The sequence below is a fragment of the Carassius auratus genome, chromosome 3 (genome assembly GCF_003368295.1).
Source record: "Carassius auratus strain Wakin chromosome 3, ASM336829v1, whole genome shotgun sequence".
Taxonomy (NCBI): domain Eukaryota; kingdom Metazoa; phylum Chordata; class Actinopteri; order Cypriniformes; family Cyprinidae; genus Carassius; species Carassius auratus.
In genome coordinates this window covers 14,193,500-14,208,407 of record NC_039245.1, presented here as the reverse complement: position 1 = coordinate 14,208,407, position 14,908 = coordinate 14,193,500, and the positions used below count along the sequence as shown (strand labels likewise).

At 39.3% G+C, this 14,908-nt stretch overlaps 1 pseudogene; it reads left to right on the top strand.

The window, feature by feature from the left end:
• Positions 1 to 4,533: 4,533 nt before the first annotated feature.
• LOC113054850 (GTPase IMAP family member 8-like) lies at positions 4,534 to 14,583 on the top strand (annotated as a pseudogene).
• The last annotated feature ends 325 nt before the right edge of the window (positions 14,584 to 14,908 follow it).

Sequence of the window (14,908 nt, the reverse complement as noted above, 5' to 3'; positions counted from 1 at the left end):
TCCACTTGTTGTTCGGTGTTTGAAAACTCCTGAAAGACATGTGAAACCTGTGTGGGGTGTCGTGACATGTAATCCGCTGGGTTGTCCTTGCCAGACTTGTAACGGACCGTGTAGTTGTAAAGCTGAAGGTGTAGACTTCAGTGTTCGAAGCAGGCGGCTTGGATTTGGAGTTATTGAAAATTCATTCCAAAGGTTTGTGGTCACTGACAAGGGTAAATGGTGCCCCATAAAGATACATGTGAAAATGCTCACAGCCCCACACAATAGCGAGAGCCTCACTTTGGTTTGTGACTATTTTTGTTCGATGGGTGACAGGTCTCTCTGCTTGTATAGCTGATCCCCCTGGCTGATTCATATGGGCCATTTCTCTGTGCCAACACAGCTCCAAGACCTACCGGACTTGCATCAACCACCAGTTAGTTTGTACGGGTCAAAATATGTCATGACAGCATCATTTGTTAGACTTTGTTTCATTTTATCAAGGCACTCCTGAAGTTCCTCTGTCCAAGTCCAGCCAACCTGTTTTTTTTTTTTTTTTTTGTAAGTTCTCTCAAAGGTTGAGTTAAAGTGGCAGAATCTTTGATGAAGCGGGCACTGTAATTTGCCATGCCGAGAAGACTGCGGACCTCACTGGCATTGGTTGGGGCAGCAGCATCATGTAGCGCCTGAACCTTCTTGGGATCAGGAGAAAAAACCCCATCTGAGAATGTGCAACCAAAAAAAGTCCAAAGCTGTTTGTGTGTAGAAGCATTTTGCCTTGTTAAGAGTCAGGTTCTTCTCTTTAAGTCGCTGAAATGTTGCCCTAAAAGCTTGATCATGGCTAGCTTTCGTTCTGGCAAACACCAGAATATCATCACTCCTTGAATACCATCCAGGGCTTGCTGAATGGCATTTTGAAATACTTCTGCTGCCGAAGAAACTCCAAAACTTTTATAACGTCGCAGTCCTACATGAGTGGACAATGTTGTGATATGTCGTGATGATGGCTCCAGTTCCAGCTGATGATTTTTTTTTTTTAGAAGAACTTGGCTCCATTGAGCGCTTGTATTACATCATCTACTGTAGGTGTGAGATGTCTTTCTCGTTCAATGGTTTGATTTGGTATCCTCATTTCCACACAGATGCTCACTGCTTCTGGGTCTTTTGGCTTTGGAACAGGAACAATTGGAGAAACCCATGGAGTGGGCCCTTCCACTTTTTCGATGATGTCAAGTTTCTCTAAACGTTGTAATTCAGCTTCAGTTCGCTTCCTTATATGGAAAGGTACTCTTCTGTGAGGTTGCGTGACTGGAGATGAGCGGCATCCACTGAATGACGCGAGTGCTATGTTGTGTTTTCTGTGGTGTATGTTGAGGAGATCTGTTTGAAGCCAAGATCAGCCGGTGAAACATCAGCATCAGTGCGTCCCCACGCGACGTGACACTGCAGCAAATTTGGCATATTTCTCTAATCGACCGTGTATCAGAACTGGAGATTTCTGTGAAATAATACTTGTAATGATACCACAGTAAATGTATTAGTGTATATATTTGTAAGTGTGTAATGATAATACTTTAGTCCAGCATTTAGATGATGCTGTTTTGTTTTGTTTTGTTTTTAAAGACATTGGTCTTTAGTGCACATCATTTTGTATACATCAACAATGTCATGTACAAAATCTGTAGATTTCACGAAATCATTAATTTTTGTTTCATATCACAAGGCTTTAGGAAGGTGTTTTAGGAACACCGTACATAAACATGTTCTACTAGTGAAAACCTCTGTTTAAGTGGTTTGTTATGACTAGTGTTGGCTCCGTTCTGATTGGCTCACGTCCGCTGTGGAGGAGGAGCTTGTCACTATCAGGACGGTCAGGGGATGACTCGGCATGGTGCCAGGGCCCTGAGGGTCACAAGAGGTCGTGGGAGACCCCGGTGTTCACCCCGGAGACGCCCATCTTCCTCATGACCCCTGCAGCTCAGACCATCTCTGGGATCTTCACCTGGACGGCTCTGCTGCTCAACCGGCCTACTAGCTTACAAAAAAAGTCTTATATCATTTTATACATTTATTTTAGATTACATTTATTTCAAGTAACACGTACATTTTTAATGCATTTTTTTTAAAGCATTTCATTTTTAAATGCTCTCTAGTTTGAGACCAAACTATAACCATGTTTATTTAAAAATTACCGTTCACCTTTAAAGAATAAAGACATATTTTTCTATAGAATCTTACTTCATATGTACAATGTAGCCCCAGAGTCCAGATGCTATTTTGGAAATATGTTAATTTTTTTATTTTATAAGATTTGTGTAAAAATGAATGGTAACATGCTTCTACCATGGTTTTGTCTGTGGCATTAACTAAAGGCTATGAGTTGACGACGAGTTCTGACGCACTCTCAAACCCTAGTGAGATCACGGTGCCTACATAGACAGCATGTTTAGGCACCATCAGTGCTTCCAGACAGAAGGCAGCACAACTAATGTATGCTGTCTTGAGGTACGACGCTGTGGCCTAAATATTGATAGGAAATACTTTAATCCAGTGTTTCTGGAACATAGCAAACAATAGCAGCTTTGATCAAATCAGAGCACACAATCACAGAAATGAACGGAAACATTCTTCCAGTAATGTTACTAGAATGTTTGATCAAACATCTGTTAACGCAAAAACATTTAAACGTTGTTTATGGAATGTTTTTTTTTTATGTTTTGGAATGTTCAGAGAACATTCAAAAGTAACCTTCCCAGAATGTTTGCACAGTAAATGGAATGTTCCCTTAACTGCACAACAGAGAGAAATGATTTTAAAACATGTCAAAAACTAGACGTTGAGAGAAAATTCAGAAATAATGTTTGCTTAACTGAATGGGAACAAAACTGAGAACCACACTTCATAAGTTTTAATTAATAAATTAAACATATTCTAATCAGTATCAATAATAGATCAGATAAATCATGATGCTATCAGGCTCCCAGTGTAAAAGTACAAGAATAACATGTAGAAGCTTGGTATTCCAGAACCTTTTTTTTTTTTTTTTTTATATCGCAACCAAGTTCAACCCAATAACCAGTGAATAAATATATATTCATACACTGTATCCTCTTGACCCGCTCAGTCTAGCTTCATTAACGATGTGATGCTCAACTGAGCACTGAACCAGTGTTTGAGTCAAACTCACTAAACTTTAAAGGCAAACAGAATGATGTTTGCTGCTTTTCTGCACATTTCAAATCTAATGAAAGAATAAACATTTGAGTAATCTTCAGAAATAAATATATTTATTTATTTAAAAGTGCAGTTTGAGAATCCCTGGTTTAATTCAAACTGGAGCACTGCATGTGTGTCACGTGAAGCTGCTGCCTGTGTAGGGCGTCTCAGATCACTCACTAATGAGGGTTTATTAGCTGCAGCAGACAGTGAGACAGACAGGAGGATGATTATGAATCATGATGTAGAACCATACACACACACACACACACACACACACACAGTCATACTTTCTACATGTGTATTTCAGGGTCATGTGACAATTTATTTACATGAAGTATCTAGATTATAAACTGCTGCATAATAAATAGGAGCAACTAGCTAATGACTGAAATGCCTTAAACATTGTGAATGGTTGCACATTTTCTCTTGAATGTTAAAAATTTTGTTCTTTGTTGGTCTGAATATACGGATGTAAACATGAGGGAGATGACAGACTAAACCTCACAGATGTTTGAAAGCAGCTGTCTGAAGCTTCCTCGGATAACTGAGAAATCCTCTTTAGTTTGAGTGTGTTTCTATGATGATCAGTCATATCTAAGAAATTCTTAACAAAACAAAGAGACTTTCCAATGATTAAAGTTATATTACAGACAATATTCACCTTGGCACTTTTATCTTTACCTGTAAAATCATATAACTTGTGGACAAACATCGATTCTAGTTGAATTTGAATGCAAAAGAAAACAAAATGATGTAGTATTTAAATTTAATTCACTCCGCTTGGTTTTCACTGTATAAATTAATGTTAAATGAGTTAATATAATCAGAGGTGTAAATAATTGAGTCATTTTACTTGATTACTTTACTTGAGGATTATTTGGGGGGATTTGTACTTTATTACAAGTACAACTAAAAATGACTAGTACCTTTACTTGATTTAATTTCGGAAGAAAAGCCGTACTTTTTACTCCTTAATTTTTGTATTATATATATATATATATATATATATATATATATATGTGATATTTTTTATATTACTTTTAATTGATTATCACACTGATTATCTGTACTTTCACTTAAGTAACTTTTTTGAGGAGCTTACTTTTTAAACCTCTGAATATAACTCATGTTTAGTGGAGATTGTATACCATTGGTGAATCATTTCAAATGAAATACCTTGATTTCTTAAGAGAGAACCCAAATCCTAAACGTTAGTTGTCCTTTAACTGATGCTCTGTGTATATTCAGAGAACATGAACTCTGTCTGAAGCGGTGCGCGTGATGAAGTCTCCACAGGAGGGCGTCGGTGAGAGCCTTTGATCGTCACGTGACTGACTCTCGCTTTAGAAACTAACGGAGTTGCTGTTATAATGGCTCACAGCGCGTGTAAGATCTGGATTTAACTAACCAGAGACCTGCACTAACATGCCGCTTCAGTTAACCAACAGAATTAACCCTTACTGAGAATAGATGATCTCTCGTAATCAACTAAACCTTGTTTTTCCGTCGAGCTGTGTTAGTTTAATTTGGTCAGATTCTACACAAACTCTTCATACAGCGACAGAAATCCGTGTATGGAATAACAACAACATTGACTAATTCTATTTTTAGGCATGTTGTTTTTTTGTTGTTGTCATAGTGCCATAACACTGAAAACTAATGCGATCACTTGTACAAACTCGCGCTCATGACAATGTTGCTGATTGTAGAAATCGTTCAAAGTTATTTTCAGCGTGTGATTGTGGAGATTGTAACGTCAGACTTTTGTTTCAGTGATTGCTGCACATGATCTTGCTCGCAGCAGAGGGAGCATTGAGCTTCCTCCTCCTAACAGTAAGTCTTTATATCTTTATATTTGTGGAGATTAATTATTAATTAAAAACACACACACACACACACACACACACACACACACACACACACACACACACACAAATATATTGGCGTTTCTTCAACTTCAAAAGTCACAACAGTCTCATAAGTTTAAATATTTTGTCTAGTTTTAAGGTCTGTAAGAGGACAAACTTAGATTACAAGAGGAATTGTTAATATTTGTATTTTTTTTCCAACCTGCAATGAACAAATGTCATTTCCACTGCATCAGCTCGATATACAGCTCTCATTATTAAAAAATAATAATAATTCTAACTAGTTTTGTTTTAGTTACAATAATTATACATTTGTCAATGAGATAAATTAACTGCCCTAAGGACCAAATGCTGAACTGTACATCTGTCACACTGAATTTTCATATTGGTTTGGGTAAAAGCTTATTAGAAATTAAATAACTTACATTTTTATATTAAGTAGAGCATGATCCCATAAATTGTGGATACATTTTTTAATGTGTGATGAGAACTTTAATTATTATTTTTTTTTTTTTTATGTGTGTGGTGATGGAAAGACAATGAATTAACATGAATGTAGAGAAACACAGATTGTCTCACAGATGATACGTTACAGTGCACATTTTAAATAACTGACACAACTAATGGCAAGGCAAAAATATAAGTAATAAATGATGCATCAAAATGTCACCATTGTGAGATAATTATGAGGCTATATAATTGTGAGAGTTTGATACTGAAATGTTCTCATTGGTCTCTTAAATGAACACTCATCTTCTGTAAAGAGTAACTGTAAAGAACACCTGAAACTGTATCATTTATACAGAGATGTGGAACATTATGATCATCTTGAATGCGTGATTGTTTGTATGTTTGCACGTGTGTGTGTGTGTGTGTGTGTGTGTGTGTGTGTGTTGAGATTAGGACGTTTGCCAGATCTACAACTGCGTTAAGAAATACTTTATCTTTAATTTCTCTCCGTCTCTTTTAAGTCTCTCTTCATATTTCATGGGGTCAGCTTTTATTTTGTTGTCTTAGGTGGCATCTTGAAAATAGATAAAAAGGAAATCAATTAATATAAATTGTATATAATTTAGAAATAAAAATATCATATATAAATATAAAGAAGTTCTGTAATATATTATATATTAAACATAATATATATCTACTATTGCAATCCATATCAGTTGTACTTTGTAACCATAAATGTCATTTCCAGCACAGAGGGCAGTGTGGTGGAAATGACATATCTGTAGTTTTTTGGTGAAAAAAATGGAAGATAGCTTCACTGATTAGCTTTGAATTTACACTTAGCGTTTCATGTATGCAAAATAGTCTTATTTAACTTAAAATGTTTAGCTTTTTGGAAAACACCCTTGAAGGTACAGCATGTTTGGAAATGACGCACAATAAATATATTAACTGATCAATCAATAGTTACACAGATTTTTCTTCATCTGTTGTTGAGGAAAATTTAAATTCCCTCCATTTCCAACATATGCTCTGATGTCACTGAACATTTCCATAAATGGCACCAATATTGTGCGACAGCTATATTTTGTATAAAAAGTAATAATGATAGTGGTCTTCTTTTTTTTTTTTTGGGAGTGCTTAATTTAGGTACATTAATAGTTGCAGATAAGTCATATTTTTAAACTGTATTTTCATTGTTGAAGTTTATAAGGTGGTTTTATTGTCAGTTTGACAAAGAAATATACTTGTAAAAATATGACCAAAGAATATAAAAGTGCCCATAGTCTAAGAACCCATACATATAAACATAATTCTCCAGTAGGATAGGACTATTTGTGGATTCCTTCTCTCGCATGTTTTGTGTGTTTCAGTGAGTGATGTGACTCCTCTGAGGATTGTTCTTCTGGGAAAGAGCGTATCAGAAAACAGTCTCGTAGGAAACTTCATCTTAGGACGAGCAGTGTTTGACAGTGAAGCTGCTCCAGATGTTGTAGAGAGAGTCGGAGGAAGACTGAAGGACAGACACTTGATGATCATCAACAGTCCTCAGCTGCTCCAGACGAACATCTCAGATCATCAGATCACACAGACAGTGAGAGAGTGTGTGTTTCTGTCTGATCCAGGACCTCATGTGTTCATAATCATACTGCAGTATAAAGACTTCACCGAGGAGGACCTGAGAAGCGTGAAACATATGCTGGACAGATTCAGTGAAGAGGCTATTAAACGCTCTATCGTGATCACGACTGATGAAGAGACGAAAGCTAATGAATTCATTCAACGATTAACTGCTGAATGTGGAGGAGGACATCTGCAGCTAGATCATAGAAACGAGGAATGGAGCTCTGTAATACTGCAGCGATTAGAGAAGATCCTCGGAGAGAGCAGTGAAGAGTATCTGTATTATGATGCAGAAGGATCGTCAGTCGATGAAGATCACAGCAGATCTTTTGTTTCACTCCAAACCGAAGAGGAAGATTCGGATGAAGACGATAATGGAACAATCCAAGACACTCATATACAGAAAAAGGAAGCCAAAGGATATCTTCAAAATATACCAAAATTATCGTTGTGTAAGTATCACAGAGACACACACAGTCAGCACCATGTTGCTGAATACTAGTTTTGGGTTAGTTGCCAAAAACAGTGATTCTGTCATAATATTGTTAGTAGTATTGAGATTTATGCTTAGACTACAGTATATAGCTGTATAATTCAGGCCAAGTCATTTTATGTATAGCCATTTGATTGATTTAGTTGTGCATGATAGAACAGAGCTACTCAAAACTCTCCAGTGGATTCAGAAACACCAGGTTTCTTTATCAGGGTCTGATTGATTGTTTAATTGAGAAGCAGTTCATATAAATATATCTTTCTCAGTAATTTAAATGTGATTAAAGATGCTCATATGATATGCTGTAATGGACAACGGATTCAATTATGATGCAGCATTGCATACTGAATCGTATGCATTGCAATGTTTCATAATACATGCACAGTGAAAAAGGTTAAATATAGTAATTGTAGGCAGCATCATAGGTTTGAGACTATGAGATTTGTTCTATTAATGTGTCACTCATTTATTACAGTTAGTACTCCAGATATGAGACATCAGCGTGATCAAGCAAAGAGTAAGTTTATGAACCAAGCAAGTTTTTTAACTGCTGTAACATTAATATAACGTATCTGAAAATGTTGCAGTAACCTTTTTTTGGTGTTTTTGTTAAAGGAAGTGTAAATGTGAGCAGGAAACAGAAGCTGTGTGTTGTGTTGTGTGGAAGTGATGGAAGACTGAAGGCCTCCGTATCAAATCTCATAAGAGGAAAAAAGCAGTTTCTTTCCCCCTTGCACCTGAAAGAGAAGAGTGTGTGAGGAGAGACGTGGAGCTTCATGCTCATCTGATGAATCTGGTGAAGCTTCCAGCTCTGACTCGTCTCTCAGAAGAGGAAGTGATGCGTCAGACTCTCAACTGTGTGTCTCTCTGTGATCCTGGAGTTCATGTTTTCCTCCTCATTGTTCCTGATGCTCCACTGACTGATGAAGACAAAGCAGAAATGGAGGAGATCCAGAGGATATTCAGCTCGAGGATCAAAAAACACCTCATGGTTCTCATAATACAAGAGAAGAACATGTTTCATAAACTTTTTAGTAGCAAAAGTAGTCTACTTAGTATTTCATCTACTCAGATGTGTCTTCAGTCATTTGAAGGTCGTCAGTTTGTTTTGGAGAACAGGTCACGGATTCCAGATCTACTGCAGGATGTGAAGAACATTGTACAAGAGAATGAAGGAAGCTGTTACACAACCTTCATGTACCTTCAGGCTCGAGTAGAACTGGAGAGAAACAAACACAGAGCTGAAATAGAAGAACTGAGAAGATCTATGATTAAACCTCAGTCAACAGCAGGTATGAGTTTGACATTATGTTATCAGGTCTTCCTGGGAAGTTTGTTTTAATTCACATCACTTTGAAAAATTCTCTACTTTGAAAAAAAAAACCTCTACTTCTACAGAAAGATGAATAAATGATGTGCATTGCTTTGTTTTTATTCAGTTTATGAATATCATGTGAATTAAAATGTTCTATACATCTACCTAATTTTGTAATATGCAAGTAACTGTTTTCTGTGAATATAACTAGAAGAATAACAGAAAAAATCTAGGTTACGTATGTGACCACAGTTCCCTGAATACGGAACGAGATGATGCGGTGACGTATTCCGTATGGGAATACCTTTGGTGTGATTAATGTACGAAGCCCTGTACCATCCCGCCAATTTCATTGGCCAAATAGAGCTTGGCACCGCCCTACGCATGCGTACGCATAGTATACCTGGGTGCTGCATGCTATTTCACTCTGATTTCATGAACTGAGGAAACGCTATCAAGGTACGGAATGGCCGGGACCACAGCATCTCTTTCCCTATTCAGGGAACTGTGGTTACATACGTAACCGAGATGTTCCCTTTCATAGGTCACTTCAATGCTGCGGTGACGTAACCGTACGTGAACCCTATACCATCACTCCTGACGTACCTGAGATAGCTGAGATCGAAGGAAAGCATCTGCTCAAGCGGAGTGAATCCAGGAGCCGTGAGCCGTCCTCACTACAAGACTATAAACTTTACAAAAATGCTCAGTGGGGACCATCCTGCCACATCACAAATATCATCTATTGAGCATCCACTGAGAAAAGCTTGCGATGAAGCCACTGCTCTGGTGGAATGAGCTCTAATACCCAAGGGCGAAGCGAGCCCGCGCGTCTCATAGGCTAAAGATATAGCTTCCACCAGCCAATGGGACATGCGTTGCTTTGTGACACCACGGCCTCTATTTTCTTGTTCAAAACAGATGAACAGCTGGTCAGACTCACCTCTGCAGGGGAGAAAGACTCCAAGACTACTTGCTGGAAGTGAAAGTCCATGCATGAGGGCGAAAACAAAAGAGCCTGTAAATCCCCAACTGTCTTGAGGGAGGATAAAGCCAAATGAAGAAAAGTCTGGTGGCTGGTGTTACTCCATCTGAAAAACGGTCTTGAATAAACTCCAGTACTGAAGCCACAGGGCAGTAAACTGGATCAATGTTACAAATTTCACACCGGGCAGTAAACCGTTTTCATTTGAAGACATATAAGCATCTCGTAGAAGCTGCTCTAGAATTTATTATAGTCTCGGTAGTTCCAATTGAGAGACCGGGACATATTAACTCACACCACTCAGAGGCCACGCCCACTAGCTTCCATAGGTCTGGCCTCGGGTGCGAAATCATTCCCCATGCTAGCGACAGTAAGTCCTGTCTGAGGGGAATCTCTACGGAGAGCCCACTAGCAAACCACGGCTGAGTGGGCCACAACAGAGCCACCAACAGCAGCTGCTCGACTTTGTCCAGCCGTATTCTGGATAGCACCGCTGGAATTAGTAGAATTTGAGGAAAAGCATATAAGCTGGTCCTGGGCCAATTGTGTGCTAGCGCGTCCAAGCCCAGGGGCGATGGAGGGCATAGGGAGAACCATAGTGAGCATTACCTAGTCGTGCTTGATGTGAATAAGTCCACTTCTGCTTCTTCAAACACCATTTGGGGTTGCAACCTCCATTCCCCTTCCTCCAGGCTCTGTCTCGAGAACAAATCACGCCGATGTTCAAGTGCCCGGGGACATGAACCACTCGGATCAACAGAAATCTGTTCTGAGACCAAAGAAGAATATTCTTCGCTAGCCTGCACAGGAGGCCTGTATCTTGTAGTGCCTGATTAACACATGATGGACGATCAGCCATTAAAATATTTTTTGGAGACCTAGAAAAACCACCAGCATCTTCAATTTGTTTATATGCCAGCCGTGTTGTCTCCATCCAGACTTCGTGAGCTGGGCATCATTGACAAAAAAAAATCCCCCAATCGAACTCCAGTCCAAGGGAATTTTGTTGATTTCCAAAGTTTTATTGTCATAATACACCTCCGTGTCACCGAAATCGTTCAATGTGGGAAACAACAGGGTAAAATCCTTCAGCTTTTCTTCCACCACTTTTGAAATGGGCGCATGTGAAGTAAGCCCAGATGGATTACAGGGGATGCTGCTGCCATTAGACCCAAAGTCTGAGGCTCAAACTCACCATACTGAGCGACCTGCTTTGAAGTGGCGTAGGCATGACGTGAGAGACTGAACGCATGGGAGAGACAATCTTGCTGTCTGTGCACGATAGTCCAAGTCTATTCCCAAAAAGGTTATCCACTGAGAGGGGATTAAATCACCTCTCTGGAAATTTGTACGTAAACCCAGGCTGCTTATCTGATTCAGCACAAGATCCCAATGAGAGTGTGTTTGAGTCTATGATTGTGTGAACACCAGCCAATCATCCAAGTAATTTAATGCATGAATGCCCTGGTGCTGCAATGGGGCCAGAACTGTGTCCATGCATTTCGTAAATATTCAAGGAGTCAACAGACTAGTTGTGCAGAGGGTTAAAAGCAATTCTACTGATTTATCACACACAGCGAAATGGAAAACTCCAGTGCAGCACTGTCCTCATAGTTCAAGCTGCACACATCGCACCCAAGCCAACCTAAAGAAATGTTATACACCCGAGCCGCAGGCTATCACACAGAACATGCAGAGAGGCTGCTAAACTTACCTCTCATGAGTGCCCTCCCCCCTCTCCTTGATAAAACTGTTACATGCTCCTTAACTTTCGTTGACCCATCGCTTCCGCGGAGAGGAGTTGAACACTGCTGGTATAATTTCGCTGAGAACGTGAGATGATTTCCTTGGGCACCGAAAATTTGCTGAAGGAAATTAAATCAAAGAGAAATAGCGCACGGCAACCAGGGATATAATATTTGGCCAATGAAAATTGGTGGGATGGTACAGGGCTTCAAACATTCTTCACACAAAAGGTGTTCCATACAGTGACGTCACCGCAGCATCGAAGTGACCTATGAAAGGAAACTGTAAAAGTGTTTTTGTACAAACCAGTGCTTTTGTTCAAGTGCATCTCAATAAATTAGAATGTCGTGGAAATGTTTTATTGCATTAATTCAACTCAAATTGTGAAACTAGTGTATTAAATTCAGAGCACATTGACTGAAGTCTTTGGTTCTTTTAATTGTGATGATTTTGCCTCAGATTTAACAAAAACCCACCAATTCACTACCTCAACAAATTAGAATATGGTGACATGCCAATCAGTTAATCAACTCAAAAAAACATACAAAGGTTTCCTGAGCCTTCAAAATGGTCTCTCAGTTTGGTTTACTAGGCTACACAATCATGGGGAAGACTGATCTGACAGTTGTCTAGAAGACAATCATTGACACCCTTCACAAGGAGGGTAAGCCACAAACATTCATTGCCAAAGAAGCTGGCTGTTCACAGAGTGCTGTGTCCAAGCATGTTAACAGAAAGTTGAGTGGAAATATAGCAACAATGAACAAGAGAACCACAGCTTATGAGGATTGTCAAGCAAATTTGATCCAAGAATTTGATTGAACTTGACAAGGAATGAACTGAGGCTGGGGTCAAGGCATCAAGAGCCACCTCACACAGACGTGTTAAGGAATTTGCTGAACCACAGACACCTGGGCTAAGGAGGATAAGAACTGGACTGTTGCCCAGTGGTCCAAATCCTCTTTTCAGATGAGAGCAAGTTTTGTATTTCATTTGGAAACCAAGGTCCTAGAGTCTGCAGAAAGGGTGGAGAAGCTCATAGCCCAAGCTGCTTGAAGTCCAGTATTAAGTTTCCACAGTCTGTGATGATTTGGGGTGCAATGTCATCTGGTGAGTGAGTAACGTGACATACAACCAAGTATGGTGACCCATACTCAGAATTCATGCTCTGCATTTAATCCATCCAAAGTGCACACACAGAGCAGTGAACACACAAACATCGTGAACACACACCCGGAGCAGTGGGCATCATTTATGCTGTGGCGCCGGGGAGAAGTTGGGGGTTCGGAGCCTTGCTCAAGGGCACCTAATTCATGGTATTGCTGTCCCTAGACTCAAACCCGCGACCTTAGGGTTAGGAGTCAAACTCTATAGTAAATGTGATTAGATTTTTCTTTTGTGTTTCACATCAGTAATTGTTCTTCTCTTTCTGTTTCCAGGTCTATCACACAATTATGTTGCTTTGAGGATTGTGCTTCTGGGAAAGACGGGTGTTGGGAAAAGTGCAACGGGAAACACGATACTGAGAAGAGAAGCTTTTATATCGAAACTGACTTCACGCTCTGTGACCAGAGAGTGTGAGAAAGAATCCTCAGAATTCAACAGAAGACGGATAACTGTGATCGACACTCCAGGCCTGTTTGATACTGGAGTCGATAATGTGGAGACCAGGAAAGAGATTGTGAAGTGCGTCTCAATGGCAGCTCCTGGACCACATGTGTTTCTGCTGGTGATTCAACTGGGACGATTCACTCAAGAGGAGAAAGATGCAGTCAAGTTGATCCAGGAGATGTTTGGAGACAAATCCAGAATGTACACCATGGTGCTCTTCACCAGAGGAGATGATCTTAGAGGAACAAGGATTAAAGATTTTATTGAAGGTGATGATAGCTTACAGTACCTCATCAAACAGTGTGGTCACAGATACCATGTGTTCAATAACAAAGACTCTAAAGATCAGGCGCAGCTTTCTGAGCTGCTGGATAAGATTGACTGTATGGTGGCAGCAAATGGAGGGAGTTTCTACACCAATGAGATGTTCCAGCAGGTGGAGAAGAACATCAGAGAAGACCAAAAGAGAATCATGAAAGAGCGAGAAGAAGAGATCAAGAGAAAAGAAGAAGATCTGAGAGCCAAGTATGAAGCAGAAATAGAAGAAATGAAGAAAGAAAATCAGAGAGAAAGACAAGAAATGCAGGAAGAATTGAGAAAAAGTGAGGAAGAATTCAAAAAGAGAGAAGAAGAGATCAAGAAAGAAACAGACGAAAATCTACAGAAAGAGCTACAGAGAAAACTGGAGGAGAACCAGAAACTATTTGAAGAAGAAAATAAAAGAAAAGAAAAGGCTTTGGGAGAACAACAACAGAACTTCATAAAATACTTAGAAGAAAAGCACGAGAAAGAAAAACAAAAACTTAAGGAGAAGATTCAACGTGAAGCACGAGAACAAGCAGAGTGTGAATATCTCATAAAACTGGAAAGAGAAGTAGCTGAAGCTTTAAAAAAAGCTGAAGAACAACTACCACACAGTGCAAAACGAGCTCGTGACTGGAGACAGTTCGGAGGGTTTATCGGAGCAGCCACTGGAAGTTTTATTGGTTCTTTTGAAGACCTTGTGTGCTGGATTACCAGCATACGGTCTAAATGTCAAACTCAACAGCTAACTGAAGAATGAGTTGAATGGGACGCTGTGCAAAATGTGACTCTGCCTATGAAGACCCAGTTAAAGTTAATCTTTGTGTTTTACTGTTGTCTACATAAAATCATGCCTCTTACAGATTGAAATCATAGAGAAAAGAATGGTTGAAATCAAACTTTGATGCTTGCTATCTCATAGTTAGAGTTTGAGACTTTAGCCTGCATTTCACAGACAGGGTCACAAATGTTAATAAAAAAGGAATGCAGTGATTTGCAAATCTCATAAACCCTAAGTTTATTCACAATAGAACATAGAAAACATAACCAATGTTTAGACTGAGGAACTGTACCATTTTAAGGGGAAAAGGCAATTTTGAATTTGATTGCTGCAAACACATCTCAAAGCAGGGACGGGGCAAGAAAAACTGGAAGAGTTAGTGTTTCTAAAAAAGAAACAGCTGGAGGAACATTTAACAACTAATTAGGTTAATTGGCAACAAGTCAGTAACATAAGTGTGGGCATAAAAAGAGTCTCTCAGACGTATAGATGGGCTAAGGTTCACCAATTTGTGAAAAACTGCATCCACAAGTTG